Raw genomic sequence first — 24,676 nt, forward strand, 5'->3', positions numbered from 1 at the left:
ATAGTCTAAAAAGAAAAAATCGCTGTAACAAGATGTACAATGTTATACTGTAAAATACCACCAGAGGGCGCTCAGATGGCCAGGACAAGATTTGATGTGACAAGCAACAGATACATTAAAAATAAAATAATAAAATTACAGCTGTCAAACGATTATTGTTTTAAATCAGATTAATCACAACTCAGAATTTTGATTAATCATGATTAATCACTTAAAAAGTATTTTTGCCCGCCAATTTTGAAGAGCATCTGTTATGTGGTAATTCTACCTACATTTAATGTTATGAGGCTGCCTTCCACATTTTTTAATCCACTGCACACTCACATCCCCCTTGTTTTTTCTAATTAGTTAATTACTTGCATAATTTAAAATGTAAAAAAATGACCCCAATAATTTGACATGAACAAATATTCCGAATGTCATACACAAACATTTATTAAATACTTTAATGCATGTTATGTTTATTGCTCAAACACAACCTGCGCTGCCTTTAACGTAACCATCCAGGGCAAAAGATCATCTCGAGTCAAAAATAAAGTGATTAATCTGCGTTAGTAAATGATTAATGCAATAATTTTTTGTGATTAATCCATGAGTAAACACTTTAAAAATATTTTTTTGTGATTAATCCATGAGTAAACACTTTAACTTTGACAACACTAATTAAAATGCATAAATACATGAAAAATATAAATATAACATACATGTCAAAAACCTTCATAGTACATATATTTTAATTATGTAGGAACATTTACATACAGTCCTGATCCTGATCTAAAACTTGGTATTGACACGACAGGCAATTTGTAAACGTATATGTAAATAAGTTACTGCAAATATTCTAGAGGTACGCTCCTCTCTTCCACTAATAATTTTGTTACTTTCATGTTAGTGTGCGTGTGTGAACGGATGAAAGTGAGGTTTAAATTTTAAAGCGCTTTGGGCACCATATGGTGTTGATAAAGCGCTATATAAAGTCCATTTACCATTTAAATACAATTATGGGATAACATGTTTTATTTTGCGTTAACTCTCATCTCTATGTCTGAAGTGTTAACTAGCTGTTCATATGGACAACACGATGTCATTTAACATTTTTAATTGATGAATGTGAAGATGGTGACGAATTCTGAACGTGAACAGGTAGATTGGAGAGAGGTTTGGTATGCAGATTCTGTCTTGTGTGTGATGGAGAGGTGACCCAGGAAGGGATGGAGGATCTAAATTGGAGGGCAGATTAAATATTTTGATCATCCAAATAGTGAAAACAAATAGTTTGGGATACATTTCAGTATATATATTTTTTAGACGTCCTATTCTGACATATGAGCCTTTTTCCAGTACATAAATTATAATACTGTATCGTGATAAAATACATACCAAACCAGAAGGTTATAGGCCGCAGAGGGCAATAAAAACAAGTGGCCAACTGCAGTGTCATGTCCTATCAAAGTCCTTCCGATTTTTAAAGCCAAGGAAGAGCGACATTTCATCTGATAAGCCTCACAATTCACCCAGCAGATCCAGTCTGCATTTGATTCCATCTAACAGATGCTGTCTGTATCATAGTGGAGTGAGTCACTGATCAGTCAATGGTGAGAGCCCTGCTGCCACCGCAGACATGAAAATTGTGCCTATGAGCTGAATGTGAGGCGCGCACATTTTGCCCGACATTGTTGCTTTGCCACATCTCACGGATCTTTGACCTCCTATACAATCTCCCTTGCGCGGGAGCAGCCACTTATCCGAGTCAGTGTTCCTGGATGGGCACAGCAGTGCTGACAAATGCAGCACCGGCGTTTTACAACATCGCCACATGCTGTATCTCATCCACCCCAGCTGACTGCATCCCCTGCGTGCTCGCGTCCTGCCACTCCCACTGCTGACACACTGACACACACCTACCTACACAGTGAATTCGCGAACCTTACGCACACCCGCCTACTGCACTGATGAACCCTCGTCAAGTGTTCAACATCGCAGCGCCAACATGAGAAGGAATTTCAATGTTGGCGGCATTTTCTCACAGGTCCAAAGCATTTTTTTTGCATGATGGTGGGTAAATGCGGCTTGTTATGCACATGCGGGCGCACCAACACGCACGGTAATATTTGGCTGTTGACATTATCTCAGTGACTCTTCCACATTCCATTCACTGAATATTTGGAGCCACTTCTTGATACATCATCATACATCTATGCATGTATGGGATAGGATTCACCACACCCGCAAGTCTCCAGTGGAAAGGGTAAATAGGAAATGGATGGATGATCATATTATTTACGTTTTTGTCTTTGTTTTAAGTACAGCATTTTCTTACGCCTCTGGTTGTTATTAAATTGCAATATAAATGAAGTTGAGTTTTAATCTGAATTGTTACAGGACATTACAAACGGGTTTTCATTGGGAGGGAGGGTGTCGCCCTAGCGCCCTCTATTGGCAAGCAGCCACTACACACCAGACAACATTTGGACATCAACAGATCATTTTGGAATTGTTTTTCCCCCCCAGAAATAGTCCACTAATTTCACATAGCTATGGTATACTGTTTATATTTGATAATAATTTAGAAAAAGTACTGTTTTTATTGATCATTCTAATTTCTGGACCAATAGCCTACACTTAATTTTTCACTAGAAATTAAAATAAAGCAGTTTTATATAAGTTTTATATGTATATGTTAGCATGTTGGATTTCATAATGTTCAAAAGAGAACCAGATGGAAAGGTGTGGCAATTGGATTAACTTGAAAAAGGGTGAACAACAGGGTGGAGTATTTGCAATCTTCCTCATTGCTTGTGTAACGACCACTTCCTTCCTATCTGGTGAGTTAATTACTGAATCAGTTAGTCGTGTAGATGTAGCTTGAATGTTGGTTATTAAATGAAGGCGAAAGACGTGATCGGGCACTTTGTAGGCCTATATGGTAGCTGAATCAGCAGATGCTACATTTTGCGTGTGCTAACTTGCCTGAAGCTAGCCTGTAGGAGGCTAGCTTCAGGCAAGTTAGCACACGCAAAATGTAGGATAAATAATCCGTTTCGTTAGTTTGTGCTGCTACGGTTTAATCAATATTACACAGTTGAATTTATTAACTGACCAACACCATAACGAAGACTTTTACGGCATAAATGACGGCGGCGATGGTTGAATTAGCAGATGCTAACTTGCCTAAATAACACTGCCAAGACTTAAGTGAAACTGCTAAATTCGATGGTATTTTGACTATACATAAAGGGGAAATAAATCTAGATTGTACAAACTTGTAAAGCCTTTGTATAATCAGATTTGCAAACACCAGTAATTCCACATAGCAGCGTCGCCAAGTTGACCAAAAAAAAGCACTCCTTCATCGGCACCTGTCCACCTCGCGCATGTATATCATGTCCTTTTCATCAAAGTGACTGGCAATGCTCTTGGGCGGAAAGTTGACGGATAAACGCTGGCTTGATCCCTCCTCGCCATTGTAGTCCATTAACGCGGCGCCGCTACTTTCCTGCCACAGAATTCCGAGAAATAGTCACATGATGTCCGGATCTCTATTAAGGTGCCAAAGCAAGAAAAAGATGACAAACACACACACACACACACACACACACACACACACACACACACACACACACACACACACACACACACACACACACACACACACACACACACACACACACACAAAAATGAAATAATAAATCCCGGTGAGATTTTTCTACAGAGATTTGCCATGTAACAAATGCACTTTGACACAACAATGATCCTCACAGTCGCCATCATTGGCCCACTGGGAAGTACATAACGGCATGCAGCCCCACGGTGACATACAGCTCCCGTTAGATCCATGCAATGTGCGATAATGAGCAGAACAGAGGCTACTATACTGTGTGAGACGCCAAGCGGCACTGTAATATATGTCTGCTGTAGTCATGTGCCGCCCAACAACTACCCCACCTTTCACCTCTTGCAACGAGCAGAGGAGAAGAACGTAACGCATTGATTTGGTTCTTGCTCCTTGTTTAAAGGGTGAATACTGTATACAGCTGTTTTGTATTGAATTAGCTTCTGTCTGAGAAATTTCTAGTATTGACACTATACATAGCTGACCATTTCCTTCATGAGTATCCTACTGGTTTTTAAACATGTCTAATTATCTTAATTTTTTACATCACGGCATTTATGTCTTGTTTTTGCACCCAACTTGACAGCCTGGGAATAACATCTCTTTCAGTAGCCTACACTGTCCACATTTATGGTTAAGTGACACTTGAGATGAGCCATGCGTTATCCCCGCTGTGCTTTGAGAACCTTCAAATAGCTTGTTAGTGATGTCATCTGTGCTTCCTGCTTATCAAATCAAGTGTTGTTCTTTACAGCCTTTTCAAACCATAAACAATCTCTGCTAATGCACAATTTGCAACTTGTTCACTTGCATATATACAGTTTACAATTGACCACAATACTGTATCAAATAATCTGCCTTCACAAAATAATTATGTTCTGTTATGATCGATGCTGAGCCTGTCAGGGAGGCAAAAATTTTAAAATATCTTGATTATATTTGAGCGTTTCATTAGATTATGTGTAGGTATTCATAATATCGTGGCTGCCCCCTCAAGATGAGATTGTGTGACACAAGTTTTCCTCTCGCAACCCAAGTAAAAAATAAACTAAAACATTTTAAATGGTGATTTTATTAAGGAGGAAAAAACCTATTCAAAGCTACCTGACCCTGTGTGAAAAAAGTACTTGCTAAGCTATTAATTGTTTTGTGCCACCCTCAGCAGCTTTCAATTGGAATCCAGTCTTTTACATCTACGTGTAGATATTTTGACCGACGCCACGCTTCCTTGCAGAATTGTCTTTTTTATTCCAGCACTAGTGGAGGGTCTTCAAGCATGAACGGTCTTTTTTAAAGTGATGCCACATTTCAATCAGATACAAATTTGGATGTTGACGAGGCCACTCCAAAGCTGTCATTAGGTACCTATACAGATCGATAGAAATAAAGTATTTTACATTGTTGTTTGTTTTTGATTATTGTGGGAAATAATGAACATGATCAATGTTTTCACACGAATACATTAAAAAATATATATACATAACACAATTACATATAATTGTAACGTTGTTTAAGGTCATATGCACATATTTGTTAATTCAGAGGTGAATATTAAACTGGTAGTCCTTCACATTTATCTGATTACCCAATAAGGAGCTCTCAGTTTCAAAAAGGTTATTGTCCCCTGTTGAAATCAGTTCAATGCTTAAGAAGTGCAGTCCACGTTTACATATCGGTTTCATTAACATGAAAAGTTGAAGTGATAAAGCTACAGATTTGTTTGCATTATTGTTGTAATCGGTTTTATGGTAGGTTTAATTCTGCCACATTTCAGTTTTCTTTCTTTCGGTATTTTCGTGGACGGGCGCAGCTAGAAATTGGCGTTTGTGCCATTATGCACTGTTATGAGATGGAATGTAGCCAAATCCAATTGTAGAGGCTTCCCTTAATTACATTAAATTCAGGGTGGTCAAAGCGCATCGCAGAAGCAAATTGACTCTGAGAACACGGCACCAAAAACAGTACTGTAGACTTGCACCTACACCTAAATGAAATCATGCCGTTTTTTTTACGCCAAACACAGTCTATGAAAATAGGACCTTAGAGTCATATTGCACAATGACTGAATTCATGTTTTACTCAGTAGTTACTCAAAAGTTATTCAGTATGTAGTCTTTTCACAGAATACTTATTAACTGTTACTCACGTAATTATTTGTAGAACTACTTTTTACTTTTCCTTAAGTCCCATTATTCTAAAGTAACAGTACTTTTGAGTACACATTTGGGCTATTCTACCCACCTCTGGCTCTTAGTGAAGTCGTGCATAGGAAAGTAAAATGACAGCCACCAAATTAAAATTCAAGTTGTATTTAAAAAAAAAAATCCACAAAAGACTTAATTGTGGGAATGCTGACCTTTATTATTTCACTTCTAGCATTTTATTCTCCTCACTTTTTTGCCATGCAATAACTCCCACATAATGCTTCCGATTTTTCCAAATTTCGACTTGCTTCAAAAATTCCCGCCACGTCTGATTCCACATTACCTATTCGCACAATTTAATGATCATCTTTTCCCCATTCATTTCCAATGGGACTGATATTGAACTTTTTCAAAGTACCACTTTCCACGCCCACTTCTATACATACAACTTATCATCATTACCAGCTGTCTGATACAGCTCAGTGGCACAGTTGGTAAAGTGTATTGTCCATTATATGCATGGCCAGTATGCTAAGTGATATACATGTATACCAACTGACTATCATCTGGAGAAATACATTATAATTTCACAAAAATGATTACCTGCACAATATATACCCATTCAGCTGCAACACAAACTTTCAGCTTCAAACAACAATTTTAAATATAAATACGTCATGAGCCCTGAACCTGGGTTCAAATCCCGCTTGACCACATTTTAGTCCATTCGATGGTTCGAATCCCTTCTTAGACCGGCTGCAGTCTTCTTCTTTTTCCATTTATCATTCAACTACAATTAATAATGAGTAATTTTCACATAATGTATCTTTCAACTTACTTCATAAGCATTCCACATGCATTCAGATATCAGTATTCAGCTTTAACAGCAAGTCCACTGAGGCTCAGAGCGTAGTGCGGCGGAGCTTTGACCAAGAGTTTTTGACTAAGTAGCTGCAAAGTTCCAATATGATCTATTTTGCCAAGTGGCATTTAAGTAGCACTGGGATGCTTTTTACTGCAGTGGGGATGCGACTGCCCAATGTCGGCCAGTCACCTTCATAGAGGACATCAATGCTGTTAAAAGAGGTTAGAGGAAAAAGGTCTCAGAAGAAGCATGTACTGTACTGTACCTTACTTATTACTCCTGTCATTGATGAGATAATCAGACCAAAATAGGGAAAGGGCAGTGCGGACGTCATGATTTCATTTCACTTTATCAGGCATGATCAATGTTGAGTTCCTCAGAATGCAAAAAGCACTGAAATATTCAGAAGTAAGCACATTTGGCACTTATTGGATGCTCATCACTGCTTTGCCCATTTAAAGGGATCCCAGTGAAACACTTCTCCCTCGTTCACCTCTGCACGCACTGAAGTGTAATTAGAGGGAGGTTGTACTTTTCCCTCAGGCCATTTTCCAACCTGACTGCACTGTTTCTTCTTTCTTTCGACGTGCTTTTGCTTGGTTTTCGAGCCACGCAATTGTGTATGAAGCATCAACACTCGATTAAATAACACGATGGAGATGTACATCTCTATTTTTGTAGCCTCATAAAGCATCCAGCAGAAAATGCGGTGCGAGTGCTGTGATGTGTGATTAAATGACTCTTGACGCCGTGCTGGTCCCCGGCGAAACAAGACATAATGCAGCCAATAAGCTTCATGCATTTCCCTGTGCCGTCACGTGCGGTTGTGTCATGCATGCTAAACATGCAGCGCATGGTGCGAACACACTCGCCATACATTCAGCTCCACTCTCGGCCCCCAGGGAGTTACAGCATGCCATCGGTTATAGCTGGCAGGGTGAATCCGCCGCCGGTGCTCGTTTAAAATGCTGTCAAAGATTTAATGGTCTTGGGGGCTTGGTCTTAAACAGGAAATGCTTTGGTCTATTCTCGAGAGGCAGAGGAGACAATAGTGTTCCATAGTGAGCGGCACAATTTTCCTTTTTTTTGCTTCCAAAGTGTTGGGGCTAAAGCTTTGCAAGCTGGATTAAATTGGATCAGTTTTATGTTGAGCTGTTGGGGTTTATCCTTCCCTGCATGCTGTGTCCCCTATTTCAACTGGCCCTAAATTGTCTGGTGACATGCACGCTATATTAACACACAGTAACATACTGTATGTCATTGTTTGTACACTTTTCGGCTTGCATTTGACAGATTGGAAACATTTTCAACAACCTCAACTAATGATGTCACATTTAGAACAAAACGCTGTAATTTCATTGAGCAACATCAAAGTTATCCACTTCTATTAGCATAATCTCAAGAGCTTTGCCTCCATCATATTCCAATCTGGGGTATCATATTAAACGGATTTCTTGGAGATTGTCACACACAAATCCTATGGGAGAGATCGGGCGAGCTGTCTCCAGCTGCTTAAATTGGCCCCAGCACTCCAAATAAGAAGAATTTAATATTCAGATTTGCTCTCCCTATAGTATGAGGAGGATTAGAGCATAAACAGTAGGATACCAGGATTGTGGACTGGATGTGGATGCCAGATTGCCACCATGACTGCTTCCTCTGCAGGAGCAATAGGCCAGCCCGGCATTGAAATGCATTGGGGATAAATCTTTTATTAAAATAAAATAAAAAATTAAATATGGGGGGGCAAGAGTATGCGGAGATTCACTGCAATGAGTTTGCCATTTATGTTTTTTTCCGAGTTACCAATAAAATGCAACACTTTATTTCTATGAATGTCTATATTTTCAGATGATCTCTTATACACCATTCCTGGAGAATCACAATGGCCCATCACTGGTGAGTAACTTTTGGAACAGGCTCGCTGCCACCAGGTTACTCATGTGGTCCTTGGAGGCTTTCTGGTGCCCGTGGGCACTATGTTGGTGACTCCTGCCATATAGTGACTCGGGAGTAGGCATTAATTGAACGATTCCCAACACAGCCATGGTCTTGCAGGGCAGAGCGGGGGCTGGAGGAGCGACCACACGTACTGTAAACAAGAGCTGTGTGCAGATTACACCACAGTCAAATTGATTTATTTTCTAAAAAGTGCTGCAAAGTGGTCTAATTATAGAGAATCAAAGCTGGCATAGTGAGGGATTGACATAATGGGATCAGAGGGAGCTACGGGATCCCATTTATACAGTAGTATATATACTGTCAGGTATTGAAAGGGTAAAATGCGATATTCCCGGATGAGCCTGTACCCTATTTGGCGGGGAAAATTAGGCTAAAATCCTGTCTGGATTATTTCCATGTTTATAAAACATTTGCATCCATTAGTGGATTTACTGAATGTATTGCAAATTCTGAAATAAAGATGAAAGAAATGCTTAATGGGCACTAGTTGGGGCTTGTTCATCTAGCTCTATCATGAGAGATCATCAGACATACAGTATCATGGGAAATAAATAATTCCACTACCGGTAAATTCGTCCCAAATTATTATTATTTTTATTTACTACAAATAATGTATCTTTGTTTACCTATTATGCCAGCGATGTAACCTGTGTATTATTATTATTATTTATTTAGTTATTTTTACATATTTGTTTGGTAGTACGCTGTCAGAATTGGCAGTGTCAAATATGTACCAATAAAGGTTGAGAGGTTGTATTAATATATTGTTCATAACATGACATTGACATCTACCTGCCATTACATACTTGATGATTAGAATTAAGTTTTTCAGTGCACACTTGGCACATGGTTTAGCACATTAGCCTACTACATTACCCACAATTCCAAGTTGCATCTATGGCAAGTTGCACCTATGGCAACAAAATGTCGGCAGAGTAACAGTCGTCATTTCATTGAGTGTCACAGGGTCGATTAACAGACTGTCTGATTATGACAGTCATACGGGACAAGACCAAAGTTCATATCATTAAAATTGAAAGCAGTCATAAAATTAAGTCAAGGATATGCTTCTGCAGCCAGATAGCAGCTTTTCAGAAAAAGAAAAGAAGAGTTGTTAGTGTCCATCCCGATGGGATTGTAAAATGTTGTAGGACCTGGGTTTTCTTGGCACCCTGTTAGGCACAGATTCAGAATTTTTGTGAAAAAATGTGCACAAATGCTTATCCATGGAGTTCTAGCATTCAGTGCAGCCCTAGCACTAGCTTGGACTCATCTGCTCTTTTCTGAAATATAGTAAAATAAACAAAACTGGTAGGTCCTGGTTAAATACAGCGTTACTGTGATAGCGGTTTTGAACACAAATGTATTTTGTCACCTTCCTAAAAATGTTTTTGCAAAGTATCTTTTTTCCCTCCCAGGATTTACAAAAAACACAAAAAACTGAAACAAAGATTGTATTAAATCATAATTTCATATCAGGGGTGAATGATCTGTTTAATAAGGATGTAGGCAATTTCAGCAGAGATGTCATCATGAGGAGATCTTTAAGACAACAATTATTGTCAAAATGTGATTTAGGCCATTATTTTAACTCATTCACTGCCATAAATTCATTCAAAAAAAGATTATTAAAAATTAGGGGTGACAGGCATTTAAATGTTTTTAATTGTAATCAATCGTATGACTTCACTAGTTAACTCACGATTAATCGCAAACTTGATATCTGTTCTAAATGTACAATGAAAAAAATTTCTAGGTTTTCATACTCTTGTTAACAAAAGTGGAAAAAAATATTAATCTAATAGAAATAGTTCAAATGGATTTTCGACGTTTATAGCCGTCAATGGCAGTGAATGAATAAAAAGAAAAGAAAAGGATTATTAAAAATGTTGGGCGTCAGGTGATTACAATTTAAATCGTAATTAATCGCGTGACTTCACTAGTTAACTCTTGATTAATCACAAATTTCATATCTGTTCTAAATGTACAATAAAAAAAAAATCTAGCTTTTCATACTCTTGTTAACAAAAGAGAGGGAAAAAAATGTTAAACTAATAGAAATAGTTCAAATGAATTTGTGAAGTTTTTAGCCGTCAATGGCAGTGAATGAATTAAGAAGGGGATGATTTTGCAGGTAACTTATCTGGGGTAAAATAGCAAGAATGGAGGTGGCAGGATATGCAACCAATCAGCCGTTTACAAAATGTGTCTGAAACCTAATAAATATTTTCAAATAGGTACAGGTTTTTATTTTTTTATTATTATTTTTTTTACCAACACTGGTGTGTGTTAATATAGATATACAGTATATAAATCAATTTAACCCAAAGCTAAGAAAATCTACATTAAAAAAACATTAGTGTACACGGGCTTAAAAGCTTATATAGTTCACACATTCATTGGATTTTTTTTGTCTTTCATTATGAGAGACACTGACATTGAACAGTTGACATGATGGCGTGAGCACAGACATTCCTTCTCACGCTGTTGGCAGCTCAGATTGTGTGGCCGAGTCACAATGCTCGTGACAACAATGGTAATTACACACGCCAGGCATTGTGTCATCACAGAGCCACTCCACCAACTAAATGATGTCGTGCTCCTTTATCAACAAAAAATAAATAAAATATCCAAATGTCTGTAGTGTTATTTAGCAAGAATGAAAAAAAATAAATCTGAAAATGTGCATCCAAAGCCCCTCAGCGATTTTAGTTATTATGAAGGTTATCCATCTGTGGCCATATTTAGAAGCCTTCTGTTCTTTACATAGAAGCCTGCCTCCTGTTGGTAAAGGGCTCTATTGTACCGTTGGCGCCTAAGTCCTTTTTAAGAGCCACTTTTTCATTAATGAGGATAAACAAAATGGGAAAGTGAGCTGTGGTCTGATGAGTCCACATTTCAAATTGTATCTATCTATCTATCTATCTATCTATCTATCTATCTATCTATCTATCTATCTATCTATCTATCTATCTATCTATCTATCTATCTATCTATCTATCTATCTATCTATCTATCTATCTATCTATCTATCTATCTATCTATCTATCTATCTATCAAACTGAGATGTGTGGTTGCTTTCAATCAATCAATCAATCAATAGCCTACATGCTTTTTAATTACACTAGGATTTTTGTTATTTGTAGGCTGCCCGGGTCCCTATCACCCGCAAATAGCAGGGGCACATTGTATAAAATATATATTGTGGTGATATTTATTTTTTTGTCTTCATGAGCATACTCAATATTGGAGTAATCCAAAAGTAATCCAGTTACATTACTTTAATATTATGGTACTTGGATTACGTTACTAACTACATTTTTTAGCAGGTAACTTGTAACTGTAATGGATTACATTTTAAAAGTAACCCTCCCAACCCTGTGTATTAGTACTAAAGCGGGCTGGCAAGTGCATTTTGTTGGGACTGAGTTCTGTTCTAGAAACAAAATGGAGTGCGTTTCCCCTAACAAATAGATATTCAACTTGTATCCTTTCAAGGACTTCAAACTTCAATTCCTAGCATCCTTACTTTACCATAGCCGATAGAAACCCCACAGCACACCTTGAAGGATGTCACATGGACAACTGGCAGAAGAAACTGTAGACCAAACATTTGTTTACTAGCTACCTTCCACGATATGGAAGTGTTGGAACGGAACACGAGATTAAACTCAGCTGCGTGCTAAACCTGTGACTGATGAACGCGGAGTAGGATACGTTTCCCAAAGTAGTGTCGGCGGGAAGGACACTCATTTGCCAGATTGATGGGCTACCTCATTGCCTGCCACCTCTCTTCCATCTCCCTCGCCATCTCATCCTTGCCACACTCATTCTCAGACCTATTTCCCTCCTAATCTGCCTCCTCCTTCTCCATGCTGGCTTCCAAGCACACACAAACAAGCACAATGTATATTCATGAAGTAGTCCTTGCTGTCTTCTCCAATGCGAACATGTGGACACACAAATGGTCACCTCTCTCGCCATTTAATTGCTTTTCCACCTTAAACATCTTCCCTAAATCTGCAGCCGCAGTTGCAATACACAACAACAACAAGGCTAAAGGCAACTAACGATGATGTTTATCCAAAATATGATCAATATCATTCAAACCCAAAAATGTGCTAACACGTTTTTAAACACTTTGTCCTTTACTCCCAAAAACGTATGTTTTTTAAATGTATTTTTATTTATTTAATTTAATGCAAGAGCATACAGAAGGCTTTGATGGCGTTTCTGACATGAAGTGGTGCTTAAGGCTATGGTAGTTATAACAAAAACGGCCTCCAGGTGGCAGCACAGTATAAGAGATCAGCCAGGGCCATGTTGCAACAAGCTATTTTTGCCAGTGTTTTCACCAGGAATGTGAATACTGATGAAATTTAGCTGTAGTCTAATGTTAATTGCTGCAAATCGGAAACAGATACAAATATACTTTTTTTTTCCTAATGAAAGAAGAGACTCTAATTTTTCTTTTGGGAGGTTCCATGTTTTTATAACAATAGAACACAATATTGTGGGCCTTGCAAAATCTGTCAAAATCCAGTAAAACAGCCGGGAGCGAAGGGGGTTGCTACAGTGAAAATGTGAATGAGCTAAAGTGACCAAAAATAAGGATTTATTTTTTATCATTACATCACAACTGGCTGAGGAATATAAATCTGCGTATGTGATGCTGAACGGATCAAGTTTCTGTTTTGGTTTAAATTGTCACAGAGAAAGGAACAATTTCATTAGTGATTATAGACATTTCTATTAAAGTAAAGTAAAATAGGGGAAATCAAAACAGCACTCTAAAAATAAATATCACAGAATAAACTACAAGCTTACTGAAATGTAAAAGGACAGTTTGACTGACATAAGCAGTCTGGCAGATCCCGGCAGTGATATCACTCGGCAAATCAGATGAGTGATCAGCTGGAAAAGTGCTGCCTCATGCATAAGTAAACGTTAACCTCTTGTCTTTGCCTGCGCTATACACCTGATCTCACGTCAACACGCAAAGAAATGACACGCGACTACTCAGGCTCTTATCTGAAGAACACATATGATAACTTATTCATAAGAGTGAAGCAGACCATATATTGCAGGTGACATATGGATTTGGATCCCCCTAAGCCTAGGAACAGGAGGCGCAACACATGGCGGCACAGATGTGGCAGCCAATGCCACTGAGCTCGCTGCACCTCGATGACCTGAGAGAGGTCGAGGGCGCTAAATAAATCAAAACAACATACATGGAAAAATACGCTACTTTGGAACCGTTCCATTTCGACTCCCGAGAAGCACTCACTACAATATGACGGCCTGGATATGACAATTTAAGTCTTGTTTTCTTTTTTGTAGACTCTCAGGGCCCTCAGCAATGATCTTACTCTCTGATGATGAATCTTTCCAGTACTGTTCTGTTTGGACGGATGCTGTTTTTTTTCAAGAGTAGCATTAATAATGTGGTGATCATTATCGATTTCCCGCAGGTAATCATCAATTGTCACATTGCAGACATCAGCAGGCTTAATGCAGCATAGCAAATGACCCTCTGATGAACGGAGACAATTGTGCGGTCTGTGCTTGTCAGCGTGTTAAAATACTGATGCAACACAGCAAAATGTTTTTGTTTACAGAACAGGCAACAGGTAAATGTTTAAAGCAACAATATATATTTGGACAAAACATGCCAAGTGCAAGTTAAGCCACCTTTTAAAGGGCCAAGAGTCAACCTGGGGCTTATAGAGAATTTTTTTTGTTGTTGTCCCAGTCCAGCCTTGCATGTCTGTGACATGGCTGTGTCAAAATTCCCCAAGGATCAAGAATGATAGCGCAATTAGCACATTATGCTACACTCTACCTATTTCTTGTCTTACTGTAATCAACTGCCTCATGCAGGTTAGCTATCCACATAATGCTGGGCCAATGGAAAGGATGGATTCCATTACCATGACAACTAGGGGCGGAGCTAGGGCTGGCCAAAATGTGGTGCATCAAACAAGTGACTGCGAACAGTGAATGACACGCTAGCTACTACAAAGACATAAAGGATTCTATTTCCCCTGTGGAGTTAATACCGTCACTGAATTACACTTGTCAGTTACTATGTGAACCTGTGCTAGTGCCAGCAGACACATCACCAAACACATATTTGTACACACACCTACCCCCCGTCACCCCATCGCTTTGATGAGTTTGTCAAGCAATGGAGGAAGTGTCACTTATCAGAAAGTAACACTGTTATCTTATTCTAATCCAGCAAAACTAAATGCAGCTCTGCTGACCGGTACGTTGCTCTTAATCTTCGGCCAGAAACATGATCTGTAGGCAGTTATTATGTAAATTGGTACCATTATCTGTAACAATGGGGCAGGGTGTTCACAGACACTTTTTTTTTCTTCAGAAATGGGATGTTTAAAAATAAATAAATAATTGGTTGATTGGTTGACTATTTGTATGCAAACAATAACAAGCTCATTTTCCATAATATGCTCCACTTGCACCTTAAAGGTATACTTACTCAACAGTAAGCCCGATAATATTTTGCCCATGATTATGTGATAACTTCATTATTTTTCCTGAACAACTAATCTTTTAAAAATATATTTTGCCACTTACTGTCGACTGAAGATGGCATCACCTGTGCTGAGGAAACGGTTAGTGGCCAATCATGGCACAATTTGCTAATCAAACCCAGAAAACAGGTGAGCCGTGATTGGTCGTTACATCTTCAGTCGACAGCAAGTGGGAAATTTTGTTTTTAAAGATATTAATTGTACATGAAAAATAATAAAAAGTTATCAAATGTTTACTTTTTACTGCTGAAAATGACTCAATGAGTCAAGTATCCCTTTAAGAGAGCGTTCTCAAAGAGCAATTTTGTTATTTCAGCTTTCAGTGGCAATTCTTCATTACGGGTAAAGCTGCGGAACCAGATGGCACCCTTTCACTTTTTTCGCTTTTATATTTTAAAATGAATATGCAGTCGTGCAAAATTGCTGTTTACACATAAAGAATTGTTTTGGAAGTTTCCTTAATATGTCTGTCTGACTTCCTGTTTCTGGCTTGTCTATGTTTCAGCTCTAGTCAGTCATCCAAACAATGTCAAGGATGTGGTGGGAATGTACCATTTTTATTTTTTACTCGCCAATGGGGCAATTACGATTGAGTCATCTGAATCCTGCCTGGCAACAACTAGAGTCTGAATACAGTGTTATAAATCATAGCATATGCTCTGGTAAAATCTGCTACCTATTCAACGGAGAGTGTCAATTTATTTTGTCATGCCAATTTAAGATAAGATCTCTAAAAAGTTTGAGGAATAACATGCGACATGGCACACAAGCAAGGACTTGCCGTGAAGATTTTATTCAAGCAATAAACATTTCGAATGATGGACATGACTGAAGCTAAACCGCGCTCACTTGAAATCAGTATTGTCTGCTTTGACCTGCTTAGAGAGTTCGGAGACGCTGACCAGAGCAGAGGTCAGCACCCTGGACAGCTCCACCAAGACAGTCCTCGCTGCCAATCAAGTCAAAGAAGGCCGGCTGTCATCTTTGCAGCATTAGCAGTCAGGATCTCTGACACTCGCTGGAGACTTAACCTCAGCTTATGTGCAACTTCATCATGTGTTATATCCTCTCCAGCTGTATCTCATTTGTGCCTTTAAACTCATGTGTCAAAGGTCAGATTGTTGTCACACTCCTAATCCAGACAACTGGCTCTCACTTTATTGTCGCTGGTATTTTGTAACAGCAAAATTCGGTTCTGTTCATGGTTCATTACATTTCATATGTATATATGCATTGAGCTACAGTTGACTTAGTGATTCTGTAAATGTGTAAACAAAACCGTTTTCAGTCCTGGAGCAGGGCTGTGGGTGAGATTAAAATCCATTACAGTTATTTGATTTTACCATTCTTTATTGCATACTTCAGGAGATGTTAGCATGTAGCAACCTTTACTGTTAACACATTTTTAGCATGTAAAATCTGAAGACCAAAACTTTAGAATCACTGAATTGATGTTTAATCAATTGAGTCTACTCAATATTAAAACAAGGGCCAAAATTCAATCTTGAACCAATACACCGTTTAACAATAATAATTCAATTTGAATTGGGAAATATGAATAATATATATATATATATATTTTTTTATAAAGGTGAGCTATTAAGAAACAATTTTCTCTCCAACCAGGACAACATTAAAACTACACGCATCATTCATAATAACGAGCTGTAATTTAAAAGCTCCATGAGGTCTGCTCAAATTGAGGAGATTATACGCACATGACCTAGAAAACCTTCGCTTATTCTTCCAACAGCCAGCTGAATTGACAACTTTCAAGGCAGTAGAGGAATGAAAATGAGAAAATAAAGAATGCAGGCATGAGAGAAGCAAATTGACAGCCGTAGAAGGTTTTTGTGTGAAAGATTTTGAGGTTGGGATTTTAAATGCATACAGGAAAAGAATAGTTATGTCCTTGACAGAAATCTTTTGGCTATTTCAGCCGAGTTTAAAACTGATTTGAAAGGGTCAAAAGCATTTGGCAAAGTCCAAGAAAACACAAGGTAAGGATAAGCCTAAGCATGCACATCATCAGGTTAAAAAAGACAATAACAATGTTTTCTCAATTGAGCAGCCACAGATTTATGTGAAATGCGCTCTTTATTTGAGAGTGCTATTCATTCTATAAATGCTTCATTCAACTTTACACTTGCTGTACAACTGTAAAGACTTGTAGAAGTGGATTTGGTTTGTCTTAGGTTAATTTGGTAATTAGTTGCTTTTTGTTTTTTCAACTCAAGTGGTTGCTTAGTCGGACCAAATCCCAGTTTTTCAGACCTACTACTGCTACTTGGAGAGGCTACAAAATAAAATGTCATGATGTGCCACTATTTAGCTAGGCTGCTCTGTTCCAGCTGAAATAACAGAGGTGGAATCGTTAACCAAATCAGGCTGTTGCCGCTACCTCACCGTGCCAAGTCGGACCAAACAAAAGTGTGGAAATCTGACTATGCTTGTTATCCCTACAAGTATCATTTGAATTTTTGTAGTTACAGATGAAAAAGGAGTCATCTATTTGCAGGGGGAAAATGTGTTGATATTCTTCACTGAAGCATTAAAAACCTGCACGTAAATATGATAAAATATCCAAATTGGGCAATACATTACACCCACTTTATATGTGAATTGCAGAAACACATAATACATTACAATCTGTCAAAGTACAAAGTATAGGACTTGCACGTTTGAAGACCATGCCGCCATATTGAAATGCACTCATAGTGCTTGTCCAGGTGACAAACGCCCAATAAAGACAAAGTTGTCAAAGCCCATCTACCGGCCCTCTTGGGCACACTGTCTTCTCTTTTCCCAACTTCTGCATGAATAATTTACCGCAGCATAGACAAGGAATTGTGTACAAGAAGCAGCACATGAATCTCTGTAGTTGGAAATTGTAATAAGAGCACCCCAAGGGAAGGAGATGAAGCCACAGATTTTGCACTTCAGGTGGTCTTTCTATGTTACTTTGGAGCTTTGTGGTTTCGGTGTGCGTGGGGGCAGGACAGACATGTGCGTGGAAAGAGTGGAAAGGTGTTTGAGAGATGAAATAATAGCTTCATACAGATGACGTAGGTTAATCAGATCCAAAGCCAACTAAAGTGAATCATGCAACAAATATTCGCACGAGGTGACCTCTTTCTGCTCGATTGTGGCTCACGTTGACCTGCTTTGTCAAAACGTGTCAGAAGTAGCAAATCTTCTTTGAGCAGCTCAAGTCTCTATAGTTCTGACAGCTGTTGCTAACACATTTACAGAAATCAAACGTTACCCTAGAGCAGGGGTGGGCACACTCTGTCCTCGAGGGCCGGAGTCTGCATGTTTTGGATTTCCCCTCCACCAATACAGCTGATATATGATCAACTCATCATAAGCCTGACAGCCGTCCTGTTGATTGGAATTAGCTTGTGTTGGAAGAAGAAAGCCTCCAAAACCTGCAGGATTCCGGCCCTCGAAGACCGAGTTTGCCTATCTTTGCCCTAGAGTGACAAGAAAATGTCATGATGAACAACTAGGAATGAAATATAGTCTCCAATGACTCAAAACAGAAAATGACTCACCTGACTTTAGAAAAAGGGCAAGTGCCATTTTTAAGGCCTTAGTTTGACGATTGCTGAAGTTATTTAGCTCTGACCAGCCAGTGTGGACTCTTAGCTCACTAAAGTCTGAGTCACTCCCTGGAGATGCTTTGCCAGCCCTTCACTTCAGCCACCTTGACTTAACTTGACTGTAATCAGTAAGTGAAAAGCTTGCTTCATTGACTTGGAATGAAGCCAAAGACAAGGCCAATCTATTTCTCCAAATTTAGTGACGACAGTAAACGATTTTCATTTCAAGCCGGAGACGACCACGAGGAAAGCCCCGCACCCGATGCCTAGACATCATCGCGGACGACCTCCAACAACACGGAGTTACCATGAAGGATACAGATCTGCTGGCACAAGACCGCCAGCATTGGAGGGGCCTGGCTCACCTGCTTGGCTCTACGCAACGGGACGGGACGCAGGAGCAGTGATGATGATGATGATGATGATGGTGTAATGCTTCACTCGTCTGACTTCTGTGCTGACAGCGTGGGCTCAATTCCCACTAAGTGATGTTGTGGCTGTGTGTGAGAGAAGTTATCTGTCTCTATATATATGCAATGGGATGGACTGGCGACCAGTTCAGGGCGTGGTCTCCCTTGGCCCGAAGTCAGCTGGGATCAGCTCTAAGCGCTCCACAACCCTGAATAGGGTAAGCAATAAAGATAATTGGTGGACGGATGATGTCATTACCTCCACCAAGGAGAAGCTTGAAGTGAGAGATGCCATAGTGCATACAGGCACGATGATAGTAATATGTGCATCATTGACTTCTTGTTTCAATATTTTGTTAAGCAGAAAACTACCGACTTGAGTAGGGATGCAAGATAATGCTATTTTCAGCCGATACCAACAAACCAATAATTTAGAAAGTGCCGATGTCAATAACCGATACGTAAGCCCGTAATTGTTTGCAAAATTAACTTGAATACAAATATACTTTCGAATCCTGCTATAAGTCTAACATGTATACATGTAAACATTGATATCCCTTCTTCAAAAACAACCAGTAACTCATTTAGAGTTTGCCAAAACAAAACGTTTAAAAAATGCAACAAAAAACTGCGAGGGTAACATTTTGGGGAGCGTTGTGGAATTTTCAGTCTGGAAAACAATTTATCTTTTGGGTTTCTTTATATTTGAAGCGTCAAATATACACAAGTCTTACAGAGCAGTCGACAAGAAGTGATCTGTGAGAATTTGCGCAGTCAATTATCATGGGAAGATTTTTATGCAGCCTGGTCAGGTTTTGGGAGGAGAAGGGGAGGGTCAGCTAGACAGGAAAGCATGATATTGTTTCATGAAAAGCTCATTGTTAAAGAAAATACAGGTGTCCACAATACAGTATAAACTTGTTATGTTAATACGTGTTAAATCGTTTTTTTTTCCATAACAGGACAGTAAAGAAAGCCCACACGGTTGACTGCCATGTCGCCAGTATGCATCTTCTATGAACACGAGGTCGTGCGCATTATGATGTCACAAATATGCGACACTACCATAGGAGAGGGGAGGGGTTGAGGAGTTGTCCACAACTTGAGCCACAACCTCAACAAACGTGGCATGTCGATTATTATCCACTGATTTCTTTATCTGGTTTATCTGTTTGACGTCAAATAGGTCGATAATTGCCTATAATTATTGGCCACCGATATTATCGTGCATCCCTAGACTTGAGTTCACCCTTAGCTTGTTCTAAAATATTTACCAAATAGGCTTTTTTTTATGCTCTCCCAAATTACCCTATGATAAAAAGGTTGAATCAGAGTAGAAGTACACGAGGGTGCATGGCCCGGGACCATTATGGTTTTAATCTAAGTGCACACATGCGTCATCTCAGGTTTTTTATGATCTGCCTGGTCGCCAAGAGAGAAAGTAATAGAAACAGCTGCTATCTTCTCCTCTTTCATCATCCTCAATTGCACCATCACTTTTGACAAAAGACCAATGTTGTGAGGTCACTGGTGGGTTAGTGTCTCACCTGGAGTGTATGTCACTTGCATTTGGTTCTAGCCAGCAAAACAACTACAGCATGGCGCCAATTAAGGCAGCGAGCAGCATTTTGCTGAGACCGAATTACTGACAATGCAGTCATGTAATGTCACATCTTATTAAATAGTGGTGGTTGAAAAAGGAGCAGACCTATTAGCACTCATTCACAAGACAGCAGTGCCAGATATGAACGTTGTCATTGAACGTCTTCAAGAACGGCATTAAAAGCATTATTTTCTCCAAATGTTCTCGCTCTTTGAGCAAGAAACATTCAGCACATTTCCATTACAGAAAAAAAATTACAATGATTGCCTTTTTGGCCCGATAAGGAGACACATTCAAACTGCAGCAGCAGAAAAAAAGTCAAGCATGCAGACAGAAAAAGAGAGAGAGCACGCAATAATGTTATTAGCTAGCTTGGTAAAAGTAACAGTTACTTTGAAAGGGATAGGTGAACCATTGAGCCATTTTCAGTAGTAAAAAGTTGATATTTTGTCCAGAATTAATTTGATAACGTCATTATTTTTCATGTACAATTAATACCATACATTTAGCTACTTGCTGCCGACTGAAAATTACATCACGTGTGCTCAGGAAACAGGTAACGGCCGATCATGGCTCAGTTTGCGAATTCTACATGACCAAACCTGGAAAACGGGCGTGCCGTGATTGGTCGTTACCTGAGCAAAATATTAATTTTTTATTGATGAAAATGGCTAAATGAGTCAAGTATCCCTTTAAACAGTTCTTTGCAAAGATAAAGTAGGATTATTGAAACATAAACCTCACTGAGAAGTATACATACTGTAAAACATTTTCTTTTAGACTTGGTCAGAAAACATAAAAAAAAAAAAAAAAACTCTCCTGCGTCAACTTGCGTTGCTGTAGAATGATGAAAATAAAGTAAAAGGTAAGGAAACACTTACGACCTAAAGCATACCGCAGGGCTCTATTTTCATAAACAGTGCATCTGCTGCGGGGCGCAAATGCTGGTGTATCCTGATTTTTGTGTGTTTGCCAAGTTGGCACATCAGTTTGCGCCAAGCTGAACGTTCTGGCACTGTGATTGTGTGTCCTTGGAAATGCGCTGGTGGAGTGACGCCTGCTCAAACCACGTATAAATACTGACGCAGCTAGAGCGCTATTTGGACTCCAAAGCAGTAACAGAGTGTTAGATAATGTTATTTCTTAACTTAATTTTACTTTATATTTATAAAAAAAAAAAAGAAAGAAGCTAAAACAAGAAATAAAACTGTAGTAGTGGAAAAGAGCAAAAGTACTTAATAGAGTGAATTGAAGGATCAGCATGGTGGCGTCACATGTCATTGTGAAACAACTTTTCACAAAAAGACACAAATCGGCGACCAATCAACTTAAGAGTTGGGGCTAACAAAGTACACCCGACGAAACCCTGCGGTCGCCGCGTAAATGCTGAGTCATGTTTGTACAACCTCTCTTTCATGCAATTGTCTTTCTCACACCTTCCGTCATAAAGTGCACATAGGAACTGGGAGGAAAAGTGCTGACGGTGGAAGGGATAGTGCAGTAAACATAGCTGCTCGGAATATCTAAATCAAAAGTGGCCTTGTGAGTCATTTGAATTATTCATCATGGAAAACTGGATGCAGCTACTTCTACAAAATGGCAGACATTTTTTGGGGTTACGTCTGATAAATCTGTTCATTTTTCTGTAAAATTTATTGTCACCGTCTGATAACTGGCTGCTTTTTTTTTTAACCACCTTTTATTTTTGTTGTAGAATATTCCAGAATCTATTACTTGCACTGATATTTTTGGAATCAATAATAGCATTGGCACCAATTGTTCTAAAAGCACTGCTGGCAGTTGGAAAATGTGTTCAAATCACTTCATCAACCTGTCAAACTGCAAACAGAACGTGAATAAGTGTTTTCACAAATATTGTCTGTCTCCTAATGTTCCTATTTGCAAAATAAGATTCTGCAGCGGCTACATTTTTCTCTTCGTCATTTGTCTTCATTTATCAATGTTTTGTGTTGTGCACAAACAAATGTCATCAGTAAGCACAATTGCTGCATTTGCATAAACAGCAATAACTTGACAATTGTCCTGAATCCAAATAAGACCATATTTGGCTGATGGTGTTTGCATGACTTTTTGATAAAATACTCTATTAAAATCACGTTACAGAACATTACTTGCATTTACATTTCATGCCTTAATGACCAAATCGGATATTTTTTTTTTTTTTACTAAAATCATTTAAAGTGACACACATCTGATATCATTGTACTGTACACACATGACCAAGGCTGGACTGGCCATCTGGCATATAGGGCAGATACCTGGTGGGCCGGCCTCGTTTTGGGCCGATGCAGTGCTTTTTAATGATTATTTTCCTAATTGAATTCAAAATGTCAGGGCCAATTCTTTTTGAGCCAGTCCAGCCCTGCACATGACCAAAATGCAGGAAAACAAATGAATACAAAAACACAAGTGACAACATCGGCCATTAGAAATGAATAGAGGCCAGCCAGGGTCCATCCATCACATGCACCATAAGTCTCTGAAGCATACTGACACTGTATAGTCTTGATTGACTGTGAATGTATTGTTCAGCAAGTGTGTGAGAATCAACATCATTCCACACATTTCAATGGTGTTGGGCTTACATTGACGGGCTACTCTCATTGTACGTATTTACTGCAATCACATTGGCAGACATCCAATACATATCCACCTATAATTTTATCCACCTACTTTGACGCCCATCTGAACTGGACTTTAATCCACGTTGGAAAAAATAATTGGAATTGACTCACTTGATTTTTGCCATGGTCATTATTAACTTATCATTAATTAATTATTATAGTATACCATTTTTACACAATAAGAAATACAATCCAAGGTATCACATTAGCACTGTTTAGTGCAATTCTAGTTCGGCGAGCTATCGAACCTTGCTTGGTAGCAGTTTCGGTCACGTATTGGTATTTTAAGATAGTGGAGCATGGCACAATTCAAAAAGTGTGGTTTTAGGCCCCGTCCACACGAAAGCCAGTTTCAATGTATCCTTACAAGTTTCTGACCGTTTAAGCCGTTCGTCCACACGATAGTGCGGATTCGGAGCTTGAAACCGATCACTTTTCAGAGTGGAAAGATTTCAAAACGCGCCCCGTACGCGTCCGTCTGGACACCATATGCAGGATACCTCCAGCGATGACGTAATGGTCGCAGCTCGATGACGACGCATTGTCGCACATTGATGACGTCTGTCAACAATGGCGGATAGCCGTGTCGTAATCGTTTTGCACAGCCTCCTTAGCTTGCTCATGCTTTTGCAGCAAAATATTTTGCTTTTTTATTCCAACGTTCAATAAGCGATGTCGTACTTGAATCACTTCTCCTGCGTTCGTCTTTTTCATGTTCTTTTTATACTTGCAAAGCCATGTTTGTTCTGTAGATTGCAATAAAGTTAGAAAAAAAAAAGTGTTCGTCTTCTTCGCTGATTCTACGCTTTCCGTTAACTCCCTCTGGCTGCGCTACAGCGCCACTCCAGACTTGGCATATACATTACAGCCGTTAAACGTCCTCAGCGTCTTCTTTTGGACACATGCAAGTCTTGTAATGCTTCTGTGTACGAGATTTGTCGTCGTTACTGAGGTAAAAAAAAAATAAAAATAAAAATAAATAAATAAAAATATATATAGTTTTTTTTAAACCCAGCCCTAGTATACAGTATTTTTGGGGGGCCTTGTCAGGCAAAAACTTCGTAGGCATGACCACATTAATGTGACTAAAAACAAAATAAATGCATTGTCTGACACTAAAAACAACGTACCCCACCTCTTCCCATCTTTATGATGATAAAATATTAGAGAATTAAATAGTTGTTTTCAGTGGTTCAGCCGGAACTAGCTGCATTCTGTATTACTATTCAACATTATCAAGAACTTTGTTTTGTGATATAAAAATCCCCATAA

The 24,676-nt window shown here is 38.9% G+C and overlaps 1 protein-coding gene and 1 long non-coding RNA gene across 7 annotated transcripts in view; one reads left to right on the forward strand and one right to left on the reverse strand.

Moving 5' to 3' along the window:
* dlgap4a (discs, large (Drosophila) homolog-associated protein 4a) overlaps positions 1 to 24,676 on the reverse strand; it is an 87,983-nt gene that overhangs the window by 24,789 nt on the left and 38,518 nt on the right. The window lies entirely within an intron of this gene.
* LOC147178382 (uncharacterized) lies at positions 2,762 to 16,305 on the forward strand. Its single transcript, XR_015093984.1, has 3 exons — positions 2,762 to 2,825; positions 8,474 to 8,521; positions 16,028 to 16,305. It is a non-coding gene; the product is annotated as an uncharacterized LOC147178382 (long non-coding RNA).

This window comes from Leptonotus elevatus, chromosome 2 (assembly GCF_054856555.1).
Source record: "Leptonotus elevatus isolate MCC_2025b chromosome 2, RoL_Lele_1.0, whole genome shotgun sequence".
In the NCBI taxonomy this organism is placed as follows: Eukaryota; Metazoa; Chordata; class Actinopteri; order Syngnathiformes; family Syngnathidae; genus Leptonotus; species Leptonotus elevatus.